The sequence below is a fragment of the Asterias amurensis genome, chromosome 21 (genome assembly GCF_032118995.1).
Source record: "Asterias amurensis chromosome 21, ASM3211899v1".
Taxonomy (NCBI): domain Eukaryota; kingdom Metazoa; phylum Echinodermata; class Asteroidea; order Forcipulatida; family Asteriidae; genus Asterias; species Asterias amurensis.
The window spans coordinates 10007258-10027181 of record NC_092668.1 but is presented as its reverse complement, the minus strand read 5'-3'; the positions used below and the strand labels follow the sequence as shown (position 1 = coordinate 10027181).

The 19924-nt window shown below is 39.1% G+C and overlaps 1 protein-coding gene across 4 annotated transcripts in view; it reads right to left on the bottom strand.

The window, feature by feature from the left end:
- Positions 1 to 19924, bottom strand: part of LOC139953337 (uncharacterized) — a 62310-nt gene that overhangs the window by 11519 nt on the left and 30867 nt on the right. For all 4 annotated transcript variants that reach the window (XM_071952841.1, XM_071952842.1, XM_071952840.1 and 1 more), the window contains one exon: positions 17731 to 17799. The gene's annotated coding sequence lies outside the window, so the exon portion shown is untranslated. The remainder of the gene's footprint in view (positions 1 to 17730; positions 17800 to 19924) is intronic.

The window sequence follows — 19924 nt, the reverse complement described above, 5'->3', positions numbered from 1 at the left end:
GGGAGAGTTCATAGTTTATGAGGAGACTCACCAAATTGTTAGGAAGGTCGATGTTGATCTTGCAATCAGGAATATCAATTATTATGGAGAATGGAGAGATTTGGCAAGAATAAAATTTGACAGAGACAAAAAAGACGTCCAGCTGCCTAGAGGGCGCTTGTAACAATGAATTTTTGCCTTTGTTGCTGGACAGTACTCTAAAAACAGATAGGCCTATCTAACAATCATTTTGCGGAAAATACAAAATCTGCTGACTGCAAAATCTGCTACAACTTGGCACTTGATTAATATCTGTCATTGCTACATGTATATGATCCACACAAAAAAGTTGTGACAAAGAATCTACAAGAGCAATTATCCCCACTCCTTTAAAATCCCACAACTCTCAGAAGAATTGAAGTTCTGGTGTTGTCACTTTTGGAATTTCCCCAGCAAGATCAAACAGTAACATTACAATGACATGTAAACCACTGGAGTGTTATTAAGCTTGCCAGGGTCCTGTATGTACAATATGTATTCCAATCCAAGCTAAGGGCCTATAGATCCTGTAAAACCATAGAAAAAGTACCACTGAACCCACACATGAAGAGGCTAGGCCTACAGGGTATGTAAGCCCCTTACCCCCTTCATGCTTCAGCAGAGTTCCCACGGTACAGCCCCTAATGGCACCCACTGTAATCCAACTACAACTCACTATACAGCCCCAAATTAAATAGCACCTCTCAAGCCAAAAGTTTGCTCAAAGAATTTGTTTGTCTGGGTAATGATAATCAAGGATTATTATCGCAAATAATCACTTCGCTTCAGGAAAAGTTTGTTGGCTTCGGGTGACAGGAGATGATGAAATACAAACAACTCAAATTTCAAGGATCCTGAAACAAAATATGTATGCAGTAGTTTTTTTCCCTTCTAATTCTGCGATTGGAAAGTCTTTAGAGAGTAGAGTGTTCAAAGAAAAATGATTAGTTCGCAAAATATTAATCTTTATACCTTCCTTCAATTTCAAAAAAAAAAATTGCATGTGGTTTATTTTACATTTTACTGGAAATATAGTTGAAAGTTTGAATTTTAGTTTACACCATGTATGTAAATAACACTGCAACAGGGTTGAAACTTATGGTATCATATGTGTTTGTTGATCAGCCGTCGATTTCACCAAACTCTTCCTAATCTTAGGATTAATCTTAGGACTTAGGACAGTTTCAGTTCCATATCCAAAGAGTAGGACGCATTGAACCCGTCCTAAATTAGGACGAGTCAATACCCTAACTCGAGTAAGGATTAATCGGATTTCGTGAAATTGGCTGCAGGTCATTGCTTTTCCAACAAAAATAACTTATCAATCAGAATAAAACAATGGATTTAACAGTTTATTTGAGTAATTATCAATAAAATCACAATGATTCATGTGAGTGAGGGCAAGGCATTTCTTTCTTTATGAAAGGGTCTTTTTGATTGGAAATTTGAAGTTTCTATATAGCATAGGATTATTTCAAGAGGCATCATTAATGACTAGATGCATGGACTGAACACAAATCTGGCCAATAACATTCACAACTAAAATAAAATAACCAACAGAAAACACAAAATTTACAAAGTAGCCCCTGTGAAAAATGCTTCTCACAACTTGATAAAATCCAAAATAAAAAACACTCCCATCATAAAATATGGAAGCAGAGTAAACGAAAACATCAAAATAATTCCAGTCAATATTTGGCCCAATTCCAGGCAAAAAACACAAACCCCACAGGACTACACAACCATTCCAAGACTGTAAAACTGTCACCTCACTGCAACCTCAGTTTACTCCAAATTTACTAGAAGTTGTTAAAAAGAAACCACCAAGAAACAAATCACCAGCACATGAACTGCCACCCCTGTCTAGTTTACTTATGGTCCCATGATCCAACTTTACCTCCATGGTAGTAGTATAAATGATGTGACCAATGTTCACATTTAAACCGCCCTCTGTTGAAAAAAACACTAAATACGTCATGTTTCGCCGGGCAAAAAGACACGTAGTCATGGTACGATTGCATATACTTTCTAGCTGGCTGCCAGAAATTTGGGGCTCGGTTCCGGTTCCGAAAAAAAGCTCGGTTCTGAGACATACCCGGTTCCAATTCAATATAAAACATAAGCCGCCCGTCCCGAGCTCACACACACACAATTGAGCCGATCTATTTTAACTGAAAATAACCAAGTTAATCAGACATCGGTTCCGAGCTCACACACACACAATTGGAGCCGATCTATTTTTAAAGAAAATACCAGAATACCCACCCCAATAATCAGACATCGTGCCACCGAGCACCTATTTTCCCTGCATTTAAACAAGTCTTTGATTTAGCCGGCAGTACGATCGTTGTGTAGCAGTATGTCCGTAGTGTAGTACATCCATAGTGCAGTACATCCGTAGTGCAGTACATCAGTAGTGCAGTACATCCGTTGTGCATGCAGTGTGTCGTCTCTGTACATACAAGTGTACTATGCCTGTACATGCCTGTACATGCCTGTACATACATACATACAGCACTGTGTGTTTTGTGCATGGGGCAAGCTTTTATGAATATGGATATATCGGCAGCCAATCACAACGTGCTGTCTATACATGTACATGTATATGCATGACATGTACATGCATACATGTGGTGGTTGTAGAAGATGCCTATGTGTGTGCACTGTGTATGCAGCCACATGTGATAGTAAGTTGATACTCATGTCGGCTTGAAGCCTTTGCACACTGTATATGCGGTCACCGCTTTCAACATCAAGCCTCAATTTCTAGAGCCGGTTCGTCGCAGGATCGGCTCCACAGAGCCTTTTATAATTGGGACTCGGTCTTTTAAAATCGGAACCGACAAAAGCGGGTACCCGGTTCCACAGAAGAGTGGAACCGCAAGTCCGGTTTTCAATTTGGAACCGGGTAGAACCGGGTAACCGAAGGGACCGCCCAAGCTTAGCTTGGCGGTATGCGCGGGAATCATGTTATGGTTTTCGTGTGACGTCAGAGGTCACATCTTCTATACTACATGTACATATTAATATACCGAAATGGACTTTTCTTCCACAGTGTCTATGTTAAAAAGGCGGAGTATATCTTTGGTTTTTGGAAACTTTTGATTGCTTTAATCCTATAAAAATGTACTGTCTGTATATAAAACTAAAACAACATCTGAAAATTTCATTTTGCGTATTATTTTTTGAGATGTTCACACAAGAATCAGGAGCAAATATGTCCAAGAGGCTAAAAATTCTCAAGATTGCTGAACCCATAACTGGTTTTTTTTTCCTGAGTAAAATTTAACTCTGCTATAATCTGACATTACTTGCGAGTCTCCGAACTTCTAACTAAGAGGAACTGTACTTGAACTTGAAGGAAGATAGATAGACTAGGGTTAACCCACCAATCTCTGTGTTAGTACGGAACTGGAATTTAACTTTCTCTGGATATTTGTAGTGTGAAAGAAATCTGCAGGTCAGTTTTAATGTCATAGACTTTTTACACGGGTCGCCAATTACACAGATCAAAGGGAAGGTAGTGTGAAAATGTCTTCTAGTTGACAATACCAAGGCCTTTCACGGATTGAGCAACTCAACGTGGGTGGTTGATTACTAGAGTAGTTGTAAACTTTCTAGTCCTTTCCCCCTCTACACTTTCCGCTCAGCTTGTTTTGCAGGTTTGGTTTTAATTTGGTGCTTCCCCTTTGGTTTCAGACGCAGCACTCTGGCAGTGAATCAAAACAACGAAGGATTGAGCAAGAAGAATGAACTAGAACAAAACAAACTGCGGAAATAGCCGAGGAGTAGGATTGGCCATAAATTTCTTTCATTAAAGAGATGTGCAAGTCTTTGTTGTGTGTTTAGCCTTGCTCAAGGCAGTCGAATTATTCACTCCGAAAAAAGACCGCCGCTGTATAAAAACCCACCCGTATTCACTGTGCGTAAAACCCACCCGTATTCACTGTGCGTAACATCACACGACACGATGCCCCCGTACACTATCCGCATCCCATGCGGAGGCCGTCAGGCCGACAGCCTTGTAGGATCTGTGTTTAAGCCACTGACCTCATTACTATAATAAGCGAGGAGTTCCCACGGTCAGCTCATTACCATAACGCCCGCGAAAGACGAGACATGTTTACCTCACACACCACCACCACGGACGCATGATAGGGTCCAAAGGTCGTGATAAGGGAAGTGCGTGATTGGACGTCAAAATGAATAATTCATTTGCCTCACATCCTGTGATGTCTGATAGGTCTGACGAACGATATACATATTCATGAGCTGCATACTAGCATATCCTAGAGCCCCCCCAATTTCGTCCACTATTGGAATTTTTTCAATACAACACATTAAAACGGGAAGATACAGATCCGACAAGGCTGTCGGCCTGACGGCCTCCGCATGCGGTTAGTGGTGTACGAGTGCGATGACTTGTGTGAACAGTATTCGTGCGATGTGACAGTGTGTATACGGGTGGGTCATTCGGTGTGATCGCACACACCATGCACAGGGTATACGGCGGGTGGGTTTACAGCTGCGTCTTTTCGGAGCGAATAATGCGACTGCCTTGAGCAAGGCTATTGTGTGTTGGGTTGTGGAACTGCAAACATGAACAGTTTAAAAAAAAAAAACTTTTTAGACTCCTGAACTACTTGACACAACAATAATGTTAGTGCCTGTATCTACCATTGAGGTGCTAAAGGTCCTTGAAGAAACACTTTTTTAAACAAGTTCTTAAGTTTTAAATGAAAGAGGCCTGCAACTTTTGTTGCTCTTGATTTATCATTATTATTTTACTTTTTAAAATGATTCCTTTTTTGGTTTTTTTGCAATGGCTCTCTAAAGTTTTCTTTTGTGTCTACTCGTTACACTTTTTGTTTTGTTTTTTACAATTGGAGCACCAGCTTTCAAAACTTCTTGCACATAAAAACTTAAGAAATGGAAACACATTGGCTACCCTAGAATATTTATAACACACTCTTAACTAATACCCGTATCTATTTTATTTATTTATTTATTACAATTTGGTTGCATAAGAGGGAGGGGTTGCTGTCAACAGAGTCTGTCCCTGAAATTCCAGACATATAACAAGGTCTGACAAATGACTCTGTCCAGTGGCTCCTGTCAGACTTGATTCATTGTGCTAAGCCTAGAGGGGTCCTATGCCACTGTACTGTCCTCTTCAATTCAAAAGAGGTTGGTTGTATTTTCAAATATTTGTACACTGCATTCAGCCACCAGACACCCTTCCAAAAGCTGGCGAAAATAATGAATTATCTACAGTACACTGCAGGCCTGTATGCTTCGTTTCTGAAAGGGCACGGGCACGAAGGCATTTCTATGAGGAAAGTGTAAATTTCTACTGGGGCATTTCAAGGGCACCAAGGCAATGACCAGGGGGCATATCGTCCATTGCCTTTGTGAAGTAACAGGCCTACGCTGGTGTTTCATAGTGAACTTGAATGGATATGTTCAATCATATTTTAACTTAGTCGATGATCAAATAAGCTATTTTCCTTCCCCCATGCTTCTAAATAATAGTTTTAAAAACACTGGACACTATTGGTAATTGTCAAAGATTAGCCTTCACAGCTGGTGTATCTCAACATATGCATTTAAAAACAAGCCTGTGAAAATTTGAGCTCAATCAATGGTCAAAGTTGCGAGATAATAATGAAAGAAAAAACACCCTTTTCACACCCTTGTCACACGTAGTTGTGTGCTTTCAGATGCTTGATTTTGATACCTCAAATTCTAAATCTGAGGTCTCGAAATCCAATTTGTGGAACTGTAGTTCTTTCTCAAAAACTACAATACTTCAGAGGGAGCCATTTCCCTCAATGTTTTATACTAATCAACCTCTCCCCAATACTCATTACCAAGAAAGGTTTTATGCTTATAATTATTTTGAGTAATTACCAATAGTGTCCACTGCTTTTAAATCAAAATATCAAAAACAGGTCACCAGCAATCAGCATACTACCTATAACTTATTCTTCCCCCTTCTCCTTTTAGTTGGTTTCAGAAAAAGTTTCAACTCAAGTTCCTCCCTTGGGCCCCTTCCCAAGTGATTTTTTTATTATATAGGCCTACCCCATCTCAACATGGAAGAGTGAAATTAGACCCACTAACAACATCTTCAACACAAAATAGAAAGGGAAACGCAGAGCTGCATGAAGCAATTGGAAAAACTACTTTTGGGGAAAGTTTAGCACCTTCAGTAAAATATCTTTCATTGCGAGTGGGATTTGAGACAGCAATTCCTCCCAAAAAATATTTCCGGGTATTTACAAGTGGTGTGTATCCTTCACAAAATCGATAAATTACACAGTGACAAAAAGTAATGGGAAATTCCCGGCCTTGATCCTAGTGAAAGGAACGCTGTATTATCTCCCGGGACACTTCAACAATTCAGCACGGAATCAAGAGATTATCAAAAACATGGTAACATAAGATTTTCTGACAAGCTTCCTGGTTGTGCTTGCATGGCCCCCCTTTTACAAATCGCTGCGGATCAATGCATGCTAGGATATGTTTTCATTTACACTAGCCAAACATCATGCTGTGAAATACACAAAACATGCCTACAGTGCGTGATCTAGAAGGCAGAATTTCCTGCTTGTTAATGAGTAGACTTTTGCATTGGGGTATCAAAGGTGTTTGTAGTTTCTGAAATAGTTTGAGCAACAGTACTGGAACCCTAATATTATCCCACCATTTAGAGGCAAAGGGAAAGTCCTAAAAATCCAAACAAATTCTGACCTGTCACAGCAGAGACTTACAAGTTAGCTATTTGAAACACATTCTTAAAAGACTGAAAGAAGATGTCCTTTCATTTTGTTCAAGAATGTGCCACGCTCAATGATAACAAAAATGAGTTAAAGGTACTGAACCCGTTTGGTTATTGTCAAAGACCAGTATTCTCACTTGGTGTATCCCAATAAAATAACAAACCAGTGAAAATGTGGACTCAATTGGTCATTGAAGTTGCAAGAAAATGATGAAAGAAAAAACACCCTTGTTGTGTGCTTTCAGATCGGAATAAAACTGCAAAGGCCAGAAGTCTTTTATTATTTTTGTGAGAAATTACCTCTTTCTCAAAAACCACATTCCTTTGGAGGGAATCGGTTCTCACAATGTTGAACTATCAGGCCTGCTATCAACAGCTCTTCGTTGCTTGTTACCAAAATATGTTTTATGCTAATATATACATGATGAGTAATTACCAAATGTGTACAGTGCCTTGAAGTCTTATCCCTCAGCAATGTGCAGAGATTAGACTGAGATTAGACCTGTACGCCAACATGCACTGATAGAATGTTTGTGTGACTGTAGTTTCTTCAGACAATGGCCAATTCAGAAAAAAACATCAAAGATTTGTACCCCCCCCCCCAAAAAAAAAAAAAACTCATCAAATCAATCCCCAAATCTATCCCTCATGCATCTTCACTTCTGAGAAACAATTCAAAAGATCCCCCTACGCCCGCTGCCACCACCCCTCATCTAGATTGTAACTCACTAATCCCATTCTACTTTCTCTCAAGACCGACCCAACTCTATTCTTAAACAAAAACTGTGCACATAGTTGTTGACTGGATCCTATAGACATTGACATACCATCATCTCAAGCGTGGGTTCATTAATTGAATAGAATCCAGAGTCTAGAATCACGCTTTAAAGGCACTGGACACGTTTGGTAATAAAACCTTACTTGGTAACAAGCAATAGAGAGCTGAAATCATTGTGAGAAACGCTTCCCTCTGAAGTACTGTAGTATTCAAGAAAGAACTAACTTTCCACAAATTTGATTTCAAGACCTCAGAATTAGATTTTGAGGTCCCGAAATCAAGCATCTGAAAGCACACAACTTTGTGACAAGGGTGTTTTTTCTTCCATTATTATCTCGCAACTTCAATGACCAATTGAGTTCAAAATTTCACAAGTTTGTTATTTTATGCACATATTGAGATACATTAAGTGAGAAAAGGGGTCTTTGACAATTACCAATAGTGTCCACTGCCTTTAAGGACCCATGGAGGACCATAGAGTAAGGACAGAGATTACTCTATGGGAGAACCATGGACAGAGCGGACAGAGTGTGTCCTCCCCAATGGCAGTAATGAATAATGACCCATCATGACCTCCTTCAATCTCTCCTTGGTTTCTTCCCACAGAGTAGAACCCTACAGAGAGCTAACACCCTACAAAGGAATTCCTCTTACAATCCTTGTTACCCCTAGTAGTAGCGCTTGACTTTACCAATAGACTCATCCATCCATAATGTTATCAGCCAGGAAACTCAGTGTGTTCCGATTTGTCTTGAATCAAAAACAGGGCATCTAAATTGTTCACTTTCAACACTTGAATTTCATGTAAATGCCAGATTTTAAAAGCAGGGAGTCAAAATTGTAAATTGGGAGTTTACTTGTGCCCAGAAACATTTAGGCCTAGGACCTAGTACCTAATCTCAGAGAAACTTGATACCCAGAAACATTTGGGCCTAGTACCTAATCTCAGAGAAACTTGATGCCCAGAAACATTTAGGCCTAGTACCTAATCTCAGAGAAACTTGATACCCAGAAACATATGGGCCTAGTACCTAATCTCAGAGAAACACTACAACTGTTGGCACCCCAAACTTACTCACATTATGGACTGATGAATTGATAACACCCCTCTTACTCTATGGCTTACCTCTGGCTAACATTATCTGTATTGCTAATGCTAACACTATCACATAGTTGACACCCTTCACCACTGGCACTGTTGGATACAATGCACGCAGTGTTCAATTTGTTTTACCCGTCACAGGCATCCCAAACTTTGAAACTATTGGAAATTACTCACACTAATTGTCATCATAGCAACTGAATTGGTAACAAGCAATGAATGGAGAGCTTTTGACAGTATAAACATTGTATGAAATGGTTCCCTCTGAAGTAACATAGTTTTTGAGAAGTAATTTTTCAACAAAATACTTGAATTGAGTTTGAAACATTAGCTGAGGTCTCGAATTCAAGTATCTGAAAGCGCAGAACATTTGCGACAAAGGTGTTTTTTTCTTCCATTATTCTCTCGCATTCGCAACTTAACAACCAATTGAGTTCATTTTTTCACAGGTTTGTTATTTTATATGCATACAATATGTATGTTGAGACACACCAAGTGAGAAGACTGGTTTTTGACAATTACCAAAGGTGTCCAGTGCATTTAAGAGCTTGTTCATAAAGCTTGTGTTGAAGCATCACACCAGCATGAAGTGAACTAATGTAGGCCTACTTTATTACATATCATCTGAAAACTGCATAAAAGTGTAGGCCTACACTAAACTGTTCCACACGACTTGTCTTCATGATCAAGCCATCTCGTTATATTTTATTGTGGAATTCTACAAATCAATTTATTACAATGTCCTTGGACTATATTAATCCTAAAACTCCCACACAGGACAATAAAATGTTTGGAAAATATTGCTTACCATACCAGCACCTTAAATTGAAAGGAAAACTTTTGTTTCCAGGAGAGACAAACAAACACACACAGGAAGGTGTGGGAGTTACCTTTTGTTAAAGCAAGTACTTAAGAGGGAAGGCGTGACAGTTAACTGCAAAATGTGTGCATTTGGAACACGTCACGGCCAATTTAACATAGAAGTTTAGTGCTACTGTTCAGCCAGTTGCAGCACTGGAATTTTATTTTTTAAATATGTTGATAGGGCAAGGCCATTTTCATTTCGCAATAAAGGGCACTTCCATTGGAAAATCTTTAGTCAATAAAAGCTTTTGAAGGGAACCAGGTTCAACGATGGCCATGTCTTCTGTGGTCTGTGTTTTTTTCCAGGCCTGTTGTTTGGATTTGAGTGAATCTCAGGCAGTCAAGAATACCAGCTCTATTAACAGACTTATTTTAACGAGGGGGGAAATTGCAAACCATTGTCCCTATTGTGAAGTTTGTCTTACTTTTGGACTCATATGATGGTAGCCAAAGAGAGTCACAAACCATGGACATACCAGGCCCTTTTTAACAGGGACTTTGCAGGTAACTAACTGTACTACAAAACAAACTACTCAACGGCGCATTTGACACTTTTGGTAAACAGTGTATTAATAATAGTAATATTGAAGTCTTATATAGCGCACGTATCTACCAAACAAGGTACTCAAGGAACATGAGTACCAAGGAAGGTTTTACTTTCTAAAATCAAGTTGCATGAAAATTGAAATGCGGAGAGTTAATCTAATGGAAGTCTATCAGTATCAATCATAAAGCACATGTCCATCAAAGTTTATTAGTCTAACCACAAAATGACACTTATTGTAAATGCTAGCACAAAACCACATGTCCTATTAAAACACACTCATTTCATTCGAAGGTGGCCAAAATATTGTTTGTCCCAAACTAAAAGTGCAATTTACTAGCCCCAGAAACATATTTTTATTTCATTATATTGTCTATCACCAGATCTTTGCTGAGATTTCCAGAGAAGGACAAAGATGATTTGGCAATTCACTTCAAACCTTTCTGTCTACGTCTTGAACAGTTCTAAGGTGAGAAAATCATACCTTCCGAGGACACAGGAATCAAGCGAAAATTGAATTCTGGCGCCCCCTGTTTCCCGAATGCAAAGCGCTGGCTTGGTGTAGCCGTTACCGTGGTGATCAATCAAATGCAGACTGCCATCATAAAAATCAATTACAGAAACAAAGGAGGACAGAGTGGGGGGGGGGGGACACACACAGAATCAAAGCTCTCAAAGTAAGAGTGAGTCTGAGAGGATTATTATAACTGTATTATCAGATTAGTTTTGTAATGTTCATCAGAGAGTACAAGTCACGATATTTTAATATTCTGTACTTGTCTTGTACACGTATGTAAGGATGTCAAGTGTGTTTTGTGTAGAGCCTCAACCTATGGCTGTCCGATTTACAATGTTTTTTTTCTTCTTTTCAGATTGATTGTGTAGGGGCATAACGCACGTACACACACAAACAGGTTGAAATCTGAACTCAAGTGAAAACAAATTTATAACAAGAAGTTGTTTGAAAAAGCACTTTGAAGTAGAATAAAAAACTGTTTGAACATGGTTCTAAATACAATACTTGTTGTTGTTTGATGCAATACCTCGGCGAGAGTCATCTCAAAAAAAATATATACATAGAACTGAAACTAGGATCTGACCTGAGGAGATACTAAATGTGGATTGGAATGATGGCACTTCCACCCTACAGTGGACAATAGTAATTGTCAAAGATCAGTCTTCCCACTTGAAGTTGCAAGATAATAATGAAAGAAAAACGCCTTTGTCGCACAAGTTGTGTGCTTTCAGGTGCTCAATTTTGAGACCTCAAATTCTAAATCTGAAGTCTCAAAATCAAATTCGTGGAAAATTACTTCCTTCTCAAAAACTATGTTAGTTCAGAGGGAGCCGTTTATCACAATGTTTAATACTATCAACAGTTCCCCATTACTTGTTAATAAGTAAGGTTCTATGCTAAAAATTAGTTTGAGTAATTACCAATAGTGTTCACTGCCTTTAACAGGCTTCTAGGAACAGTATCCTCAGCACTAGAGAATTGGATCAAATAGCATTAGTTTCTTATATCTGAAGAAAGTAACAGCTGGTTTTTCACATAGTAAGCAGACATGAACAAAATCTTGATTGAGATTTAAAAAAATCAACAACTTATCAACTTATCATCCCTGCAAAAACCAATCAAAAAATTCCAAAAAGTTGCAGAAGCGCCGCCTCCTTCAATTAGTTTTTTTAAAACCTCAATTTACAGCAGATTAACTTTGCTGTCCAACTGAAACCTGACACAATTTCTATCATTACACAGTCTCTCATCAAGGTGGCTTGGTCGATTGTTTTTTCTCTTTTTGCTAGCCCCTGGGGAAATTCCAATTTCCATTAAGATGATAACCACATGTGTTAGATGCAACAGCTAGAGACAAGACTCTGCCTGGACAATAAATAAATATCAGGACTACGGAGTGTACGCTTTACTTTTGAAAGGGCAAGGGCACCAATGCATGTTTTCCTTGGTAAAGGACTCTTCTACGATGAACATTAATTGTAATAATAATGAGAATTCTTATTAGCCCTTTTCACAATAACCATATCACCGGCTTTACATTAGTGCCCTAGTCATAGGGGGCCAAAAACATCCACTCATAAAAACCTCAGACAGTTTCGCTATTCCTATTGGTAGAGAGCGCAAATCGCCTTCCTTGCCTCCATGAAGTATCAGGCCTGAAATCTTCTGTATACTGTCGCCTCATTACTTTTCTGGTTTCGTCTCCATTTGTATTTTATGGTCTAAAAAATAAATAGTGTTAGGATAGAGATGTATATACCAGCACATCCAACCAGAAACCCAGGGGTTGGTTTTAGAGCAGTCATGTGCTTCTTTATAAGGGTAGATAGCTATGATCACGTGTTGTACAAGCTTCATCAATTAAAGGTATACGTTGCCTTGGTTCGGGCAAGTTGGTCTACAAAAAGTGTTTGAAACCAGTTGTAATGCATATGGTTAGAAAGATGTTTTAAAAGTAGAATATGATGATCCACACAAATATGCCTCAAATTGCAGGGATTTCCTTTTATTTTGCGAACTAACCCGGTCGGCCATTTTGCGTTAATTCACAACGTAATAAGGCAAATCGTGTAATTTTGAGGCATTTTCATTGTGTGGATTATTATATTCTACTTTTAAAATGAACAGTTTTCAAACGCTTTTCAAAGACCAACTCGCTTGATCCAAGGCAACGTTCTCTTTAACTCCCTTTTAGAGTTCAAGGCCATACAGGGCTCAATTTTTACACTGGGATACAGGTCTGAGGTCAGTAGTTTTAGTAGTTTTACTGTCAGGGCCAGTAAACTCATGACCCAACAAGTCCAGCAGTTTTTTAAATTTTTATTAGCACTTGAATAATAAAATATCACTGTGTGTATCATGTTCAAAATGTCTGATGTCTGATAAAATATTCTTCAATTCTGTTCTTTGAAGTATACTTAAACCCCTTAAGACAAATGAGATAAATCTTCTCTAACGTGCTGAAATAAAAAAATAAACGGAAAAAAGAAATGGCTCAGCATTCTGAGACTTTGCAAGCCAGAACAAACACAACCAAGGAAATAACAATGATAATTTATGCATTCACATCTTGTGTATTTTAGTCTATAGAGAGGAACTAAAACGCCAGATCGAAATTTGATGTCAAACATCTTGCAATTTTTTTATTTTTTTTTTATGGTTTATGGTCAACACACGTCATCATGATGTCTCCAGGGGCCAGTTTTGTACAAATGTTTCCATCTGTGATCAGTAGAGTACCCCATTTATAAAAACGTTGCCAAATATGAGTGAGTGGGCTGTCAAATGCAACTGATGTACTTTATGATGGCATTCAGGTGACCTGATAATGTATTTGTGCTTTTTAGCTAGATATTCTCAGGTCTGGTTAGCTTCGTTTTTGAAAGGGCAAGGGCACAAAGGCTTTTTCTCCTTGGTCAAGGACACCCTATAGATCTCTACTCGAGCATTTCAAGGGCACCAAGGCAATGACCAGGAGGGGGGCAGGGACGCAATCCTTTGCCTCTGTGAAGTACTCTGATGAAATGAGAGCGAGTATAAGGGGATTAAAGCATTAGGTGACCTACCTCCAGGGAAAATACAAAAATAGCTCCAAAACAAGGCTCAGAACAAAACAAAATGAAGACTCTCTGCCATTGATGCCTTGAGGTTTTCATTACATAAATTGTTCATCATGGAGGTTGTTTTATGGTGATGCTATGCAGGACAACCCTTCTCAACAAAGGAGTGAGGGAGGATTGGGTTGGGGGGGGGGGAAGCCTACATTCCGAAAATAGGATATTGGCTAATGGCAGATAGAGGATGCACCCATGAAAAGGAGGGAGGGGGTTTCGGAGGGTGAGAGCCGTCTATAATAAGTTTTAAGGAGCTACATGTCCTGTGACCGGGTGATGAAGGAGTTGTGTATCCCAGGCCTATTAGGTAAACAACACGCATCGGATCAATCTGACAAACATGATTTTCTGTGGAGCTGCAACCACGACATCCCGTGTACCCTTGGGCTATTTAAATACTGCTTTACTGTTTTTGTTTTGTTTTTGTTTTGCCTTTTTTTGTGGCTTCAGGCTGCGTATACAACACAAGGATGTACGGATGTACATTTGTACACACTTTTTGCAAACTGGTACACAGTACATGTATACATTATTTCAAAGACCATTATCCCCATTCGGTGTATCCCGTGTGCATAAAATAACAACCCTGTTGAGTATTTCTTGGTACAATGATGTGCTCGATCACAAGTTACCTTTTAAATTTGAATTCCTCAGACTACTATAGAGACAATTGCCCTGTCACATGACTCAGGGCAATTGTTTTTGCATTACGTATGTAAGAGACCAACCATACACAATTCTGAATGAATGTGTATGACACAATGGTACCAGGGTTTGCTCAGCTGGAGGTACAAAAACTTGCCCTTAACCTTTTGACATATGAAGACTTCAAATGTAAGCGGTAACTTGTAACAAAGTCATTGTACAATACTTTATTCAATTTTCCAAGATATTTGTGAGACTCAAACTCAACATTTGAACATCATTCTTTGGAAACCAAGGTACTTTTAACTGAAAAAAAACCTCAAGATGACAGGACTGGCCAAACACTGAAACTACTGCCCTCAGGCCGGTGGTCCAGTGTAGAATTCTAGACCTGTGTAGGTATGTACTACATGTAGCTTAGTTGTTGAAACAGATTGTCTGTACTATGCAGTAAAAACAACAGGTATTAAACATAATTTTCGCCAAAACACAAGCTACCGAGCCTTAGAGACCAGGAACAGTGAGAAAAACAGCAACAAGAAACCCTTCCAAAACGCAGGATTCAAGCACTTCTGGGGCTGCACTAAGAACGGACATTGTCGGTGCATTGTGTTGCTCTATGGCACTGAAGTGGTTATATTCACATAGCAAGGATTTCCTTACAACACTCGGTACATATTGGCTACTTTGTGGACAATGACGTTGGACAATGACGTGAATAGTCCTCTTGAAGAAGTGTTAACACAATGCACCACTGCAAATTCATGCAATACCTCAAGAGCATGACATACATACAACTGTTTGGGGGTACTTGTTTGGGGGCTACCTGATTAAAGGTATTTTCTGCTTCACCAGCTCAAGGATATGGAGCCCTAAAACATTGTAGATCGCATTATTAAAAATAAATTCATAAATACCTCAGAAAGTTTCGCTATTCCTATTGCTTGGTGGAGAGCGCGTCACGTGGGGGGTGTTTAAACGGTTGTTTTCAGATACTACGCTCTAGTCTTGGTGCAAGACATTTCCCGTTCCAAATTTCAAATCACCTATAGTTTCAAATCTTTTTGCTACGTGAAAGGAAGCCCAGGTACACAGGTGATCTGTCTAGTATCATTCAAAGCCGATAATGTTTCTGACTGTCAACACACGTACATTGTACAGTCAAAACCAACAAACCCTCCAGTCTCGACCAAATCTTCATAACTAAAACTGAATGTCTCAGATCAGGATATTGGCAATTTCCTCGTCCCCAAAACACCACAGTGAAACCCCCCCCCCCAACTTTTGCCCCAGGAAGGTAGGAGTACACAACACACACAAACACACCCCTCCTGCATTACAGCCGACCAGTCCGTCTTGCACCTTGCCTAATGTTTGTTCTCTACACAGTACAGGCACAATCAATTTACATTGTTTACAACCACAGTTTACATCTTCAGGAAGCCTGGTGTCGCGACCCCCAGACCCGGACCGCCACAAAAACAACCCTCAAACAGGACACGTATAATTTCTAACCAATCAACCACTTTCAAAGTTATCTTTTGGAGTGCTCAAGATAGCTTGAAAAATATTTGCGTCAAGTCAAAATAAATGAGTTTGCACGGGAGATGTTTTTTTCGGTGGTGAATTCCCCAAAGATGGGCCCTCTGCACTAGATAACACATTAGGGAGATAATCTAATAGTGATGTATGTCGACACAAAAATAAATTTGGAAGAGTCAAAATATGGACACACTGTGCTGTTTTTAGAACCACACACTTACAGTTCATACGAAAAACTCCTTTTTATAAAACACATAGAATGGTTGACCGCCAGAATTAATTTTGTGTATCCCAGGTTTTGAGGGTCAACGAAGCAGGCCAGTGAATGAAAACAACTGTTTAAATTCTAACTCAACTGACCTCACTTTCATATTTATTGTAACTAAGGCTAAAACTGAGACAGCCTTAATTCTGTAAGAATTACAGCCTTCCTCTTAACGTTGTATGTAAGGCCAACATAAGAGAAATACAGCCTCACTTTCAAATCCTGTGAGAATTACTGCCCCCACTTTTGTTTGACCTTAAAAGCTCCGTTCTTGTTTCCTGTGAATGTTTTGATTTTTCTTGCGTCACAATTGGAAGGGGGAGCGCTCACTGATAATTGTGTCACAATTTTTTTTATTCCCATTCGCATTTGCAGAAAGTATGAACCAGGTTTAGGCCAACATAAAGAGAAATACACCCCAACCTTAAAATTCTGTGAGAATTACTGCCTCAACTTTCGTTTATAGCCAAGATCAACATCCATAGAGAAATGTGTCTAATCACTGTATCTAACGAAAATATTGAGAAAATTACAGCGTCGCTTTCAAATTCAGTGAGAATAGCAGCTCGAAGCCTTGAATTGATACTCATTGTGATTAATGGCAATATTGGTCTACCCTTGCAGCCAGACTTCAGTACAGTACACGCTCTATACTAAGCTCCACTGTCTCACCATTGGTAACAAAGGAACCTTAATGACAACAGATGGAGCGATGACTGCAAGGGGCTATGAGTCACACTGATGCTGCAGGCATCGGCAACCCTAGGAGCAATTGTCTTACACAACAAACATGATTCATTCATCAAAAACTGAGTTAAGAGAGGGATTTTCATTGTGATCCCACTCTGAATTGGTGGGAATTGGGTACAAATTGATGAATCATGAGGAGTGACTGTTCATTCAACTTGGGCAGAAAATCAATTTGTATCACTCTCCAAAAATGTATTTAAATCCCAGTTTTTACTTTGACAGTGGTACACAATTCAGGGAGGAATGCAATATTTCATGACACATTTTAAACTAATTGGGCAATTCCAAATCTGAATGGGGGAACAACATATTGCATTTGAATAAGTCAATTATTTTTTTAACAAAGTTGGAAAATATGAAATTTGGGTTGAACAAAGAGAAGAGCACTGGCACGTTCATCCACAGGTTACAGGTTCAAATCCAACTCTGTCCAATTGTTCTTTGCACAAACCACAATTAAATGGAAGTTTTTATAAGTTATTACTAAGCGCGAGTGGAATACGAAAAAATAAAGCGCTTCTGTGTCCCCAATCCAACGAGGTTGAAGCTTCAAGCCTCATTAAGTCAATGAGGTAAGGTTGTGTTTTTGTTTTATTAATTTTGCACGCGCAAAGTTTATGCACTGACCATATGCAGTGCGTGGCGCATTGACACTGCAATATCAGTATGCAGTGCGTGGCGCATTGACACTGCAATATAAAAACTGAGAGTAGGTTATCATCACACTCCGATTCGTCTGATATCACACTACTCCGATTCGAGCATCTGATTGGAGGATAAGCGCGTACTGGAAGATAAATTAAAATATTACCTGCAGTTGAGAGCTTGGCTTATTCTCCTAGCAGTGGCACCACTTCCTGTGGATTAGGATGTTGCTCAACTAAAATAAGAACATAGAAAAACCGAAAATGGATATATTAAGTAGTTGAAAAGGCATGGGAAATCATTGGAAACATAGGAAGGGTACAATTTTATGCATATTTCAGCTGAAGCATTAACAAATAAACTTATAGGTAGTGGACACTATTGGTAATTACTAAAAAAAATTATTAGCAAAAAACCTTACTTGGTAATTAGTAATCGGGAGCTGTTGATAGTATAAAACGGCTCCTTCTGAAGTGATGTTATTCCAAGAAAGAAGTAATTTGATTTTGAGACCTCAGATTTAGAATTTGAGGTCTTGAAGTCAAACATATGAAAGTACATGTACACAACTTCGTATGACAAGGGTGTTTTTTCTTTCATTATTATCTCGCAACTTCGACAACCAATTGAACTCCAATTTTCACAGGTTTGTTATTTTATGCATATGTTGAGATACACAGAGTGAGAAGACTGGTCTTTGACAATTACCAATAGTGTCCAGTGTCTTTAAAAAGTATGGTGGAAAGACGTTTGGATTTTAGAGTATCTGGGCTCAAACATACACTTTCTTAAAATATCAAATAGTAAACACCAATGGCAACTGATGGGTAAATGATTTGTGGTGAAAAAGGACAATAGACTAGGGCCGGACTTAAACTAATGAACACCAGATTAACGTGCCGGTGCTCTCCCAACTGAACTACAGCCCTACATGTGGCGGTCTCCCTGGCTGTACAACCCCGTGGCATTCATTATTGACGACATGTCACATGAAAAACGTCATCTTACATAATTTGTAGCCTACGTCTGAAAAATGTCTTCAAACGGCGGAACAAGGGAATTTAGGTAAGTTCCAGTTCACACTTTTCAGAACAACATTATATTGTACAGTACATTTCTTCATAAAGTTCTTTAACCCAGCTTTAACAAAATGTGTATAAATGCATCCACTCACAATCTACAAGTATTTCTATCAGTATTTATTTACATACGACCCCAACCAAAACATCAAACAACCTAATCACCTTGAAGTCGAACTGCCCTTGTGACCATCTGTGGGTTCTTGTACCATGGAGGTAGAAATGCTTGTACCATACCCCAGAAAAAAGTCATGTTTACAAACACAAAATAAATATACATACTGCTGGTCCCACAATCAAACCCTAAGTTCAGATCCCTTAGGGTGCTGAGGGCACCACATGCACAGCCTAGGGGGATTACAAGATATGGATTCCAAAGCTGTACAAACAAAAACAAACTTTGATGTCCTGAAACTCGGGTCATCAAACTTTTCCAACTGATGTGCAGTGGATGGAAACATTGACAGATGAAGAAGGCAAGTGAGAGTGTTGTGAAGTCTCCTTCTATTACCATGGGAATGGGAATCATGATGATATATCCAGACCTATTTTTACATCTAGGGTACACAAGGAAATCCGCCTTCCATTAACCATGGGGAAATTGCTCTCGATACAAGCATGGTACTAGTCGACAAAGTTAACATTTTGATGGCTGTTTTGATGTGGAAGTGGAACTTGGAGTGTTTATACATTACACCAGATGGGCTCAATTGCAAAGGAAAAACCCATTTACTTCCCATCTATTGCAACAGTAAACACCTGCACTCTGTTGCTGCTACACATCATGGATTCCTCCTGTAGTTTGGGGAAAAACAATTCAGAATGCCTTTCTCTCAATCGTAAAGCTGACACCCAACAAAAGTACTGTACATGTACAAGACTTTAAAAAACAAGAGGTTATACTACATTTATCATGAATTAGACCTCTATCAGACATTAAAACCACTACGCAGAATGCAAAAACCAAACAAAAGAGGGTGCTCACTCGGCTTGCATTCACTGCCAGCTCCTGTTGCATTCTCAAGAGAGTAATTAAATGATAATGCGCAGGTTGTCCTACGTGCCATACGTGTAACTTTTGAGACCTCACATGTTTGTGAACTGATCTTGATGTAACAATGGCACAACGATGTCTTACACAAAGACTTCAAACGCCCTCAACACATTTAGGTAGAACTACATATATATGTATCAATAGACCCGTCCCATGAACATGTAAATTGCACATAGTGCATGCGCACTAACATTTTGGTTGGCAAAACTAAGGAAACATCACGCTGT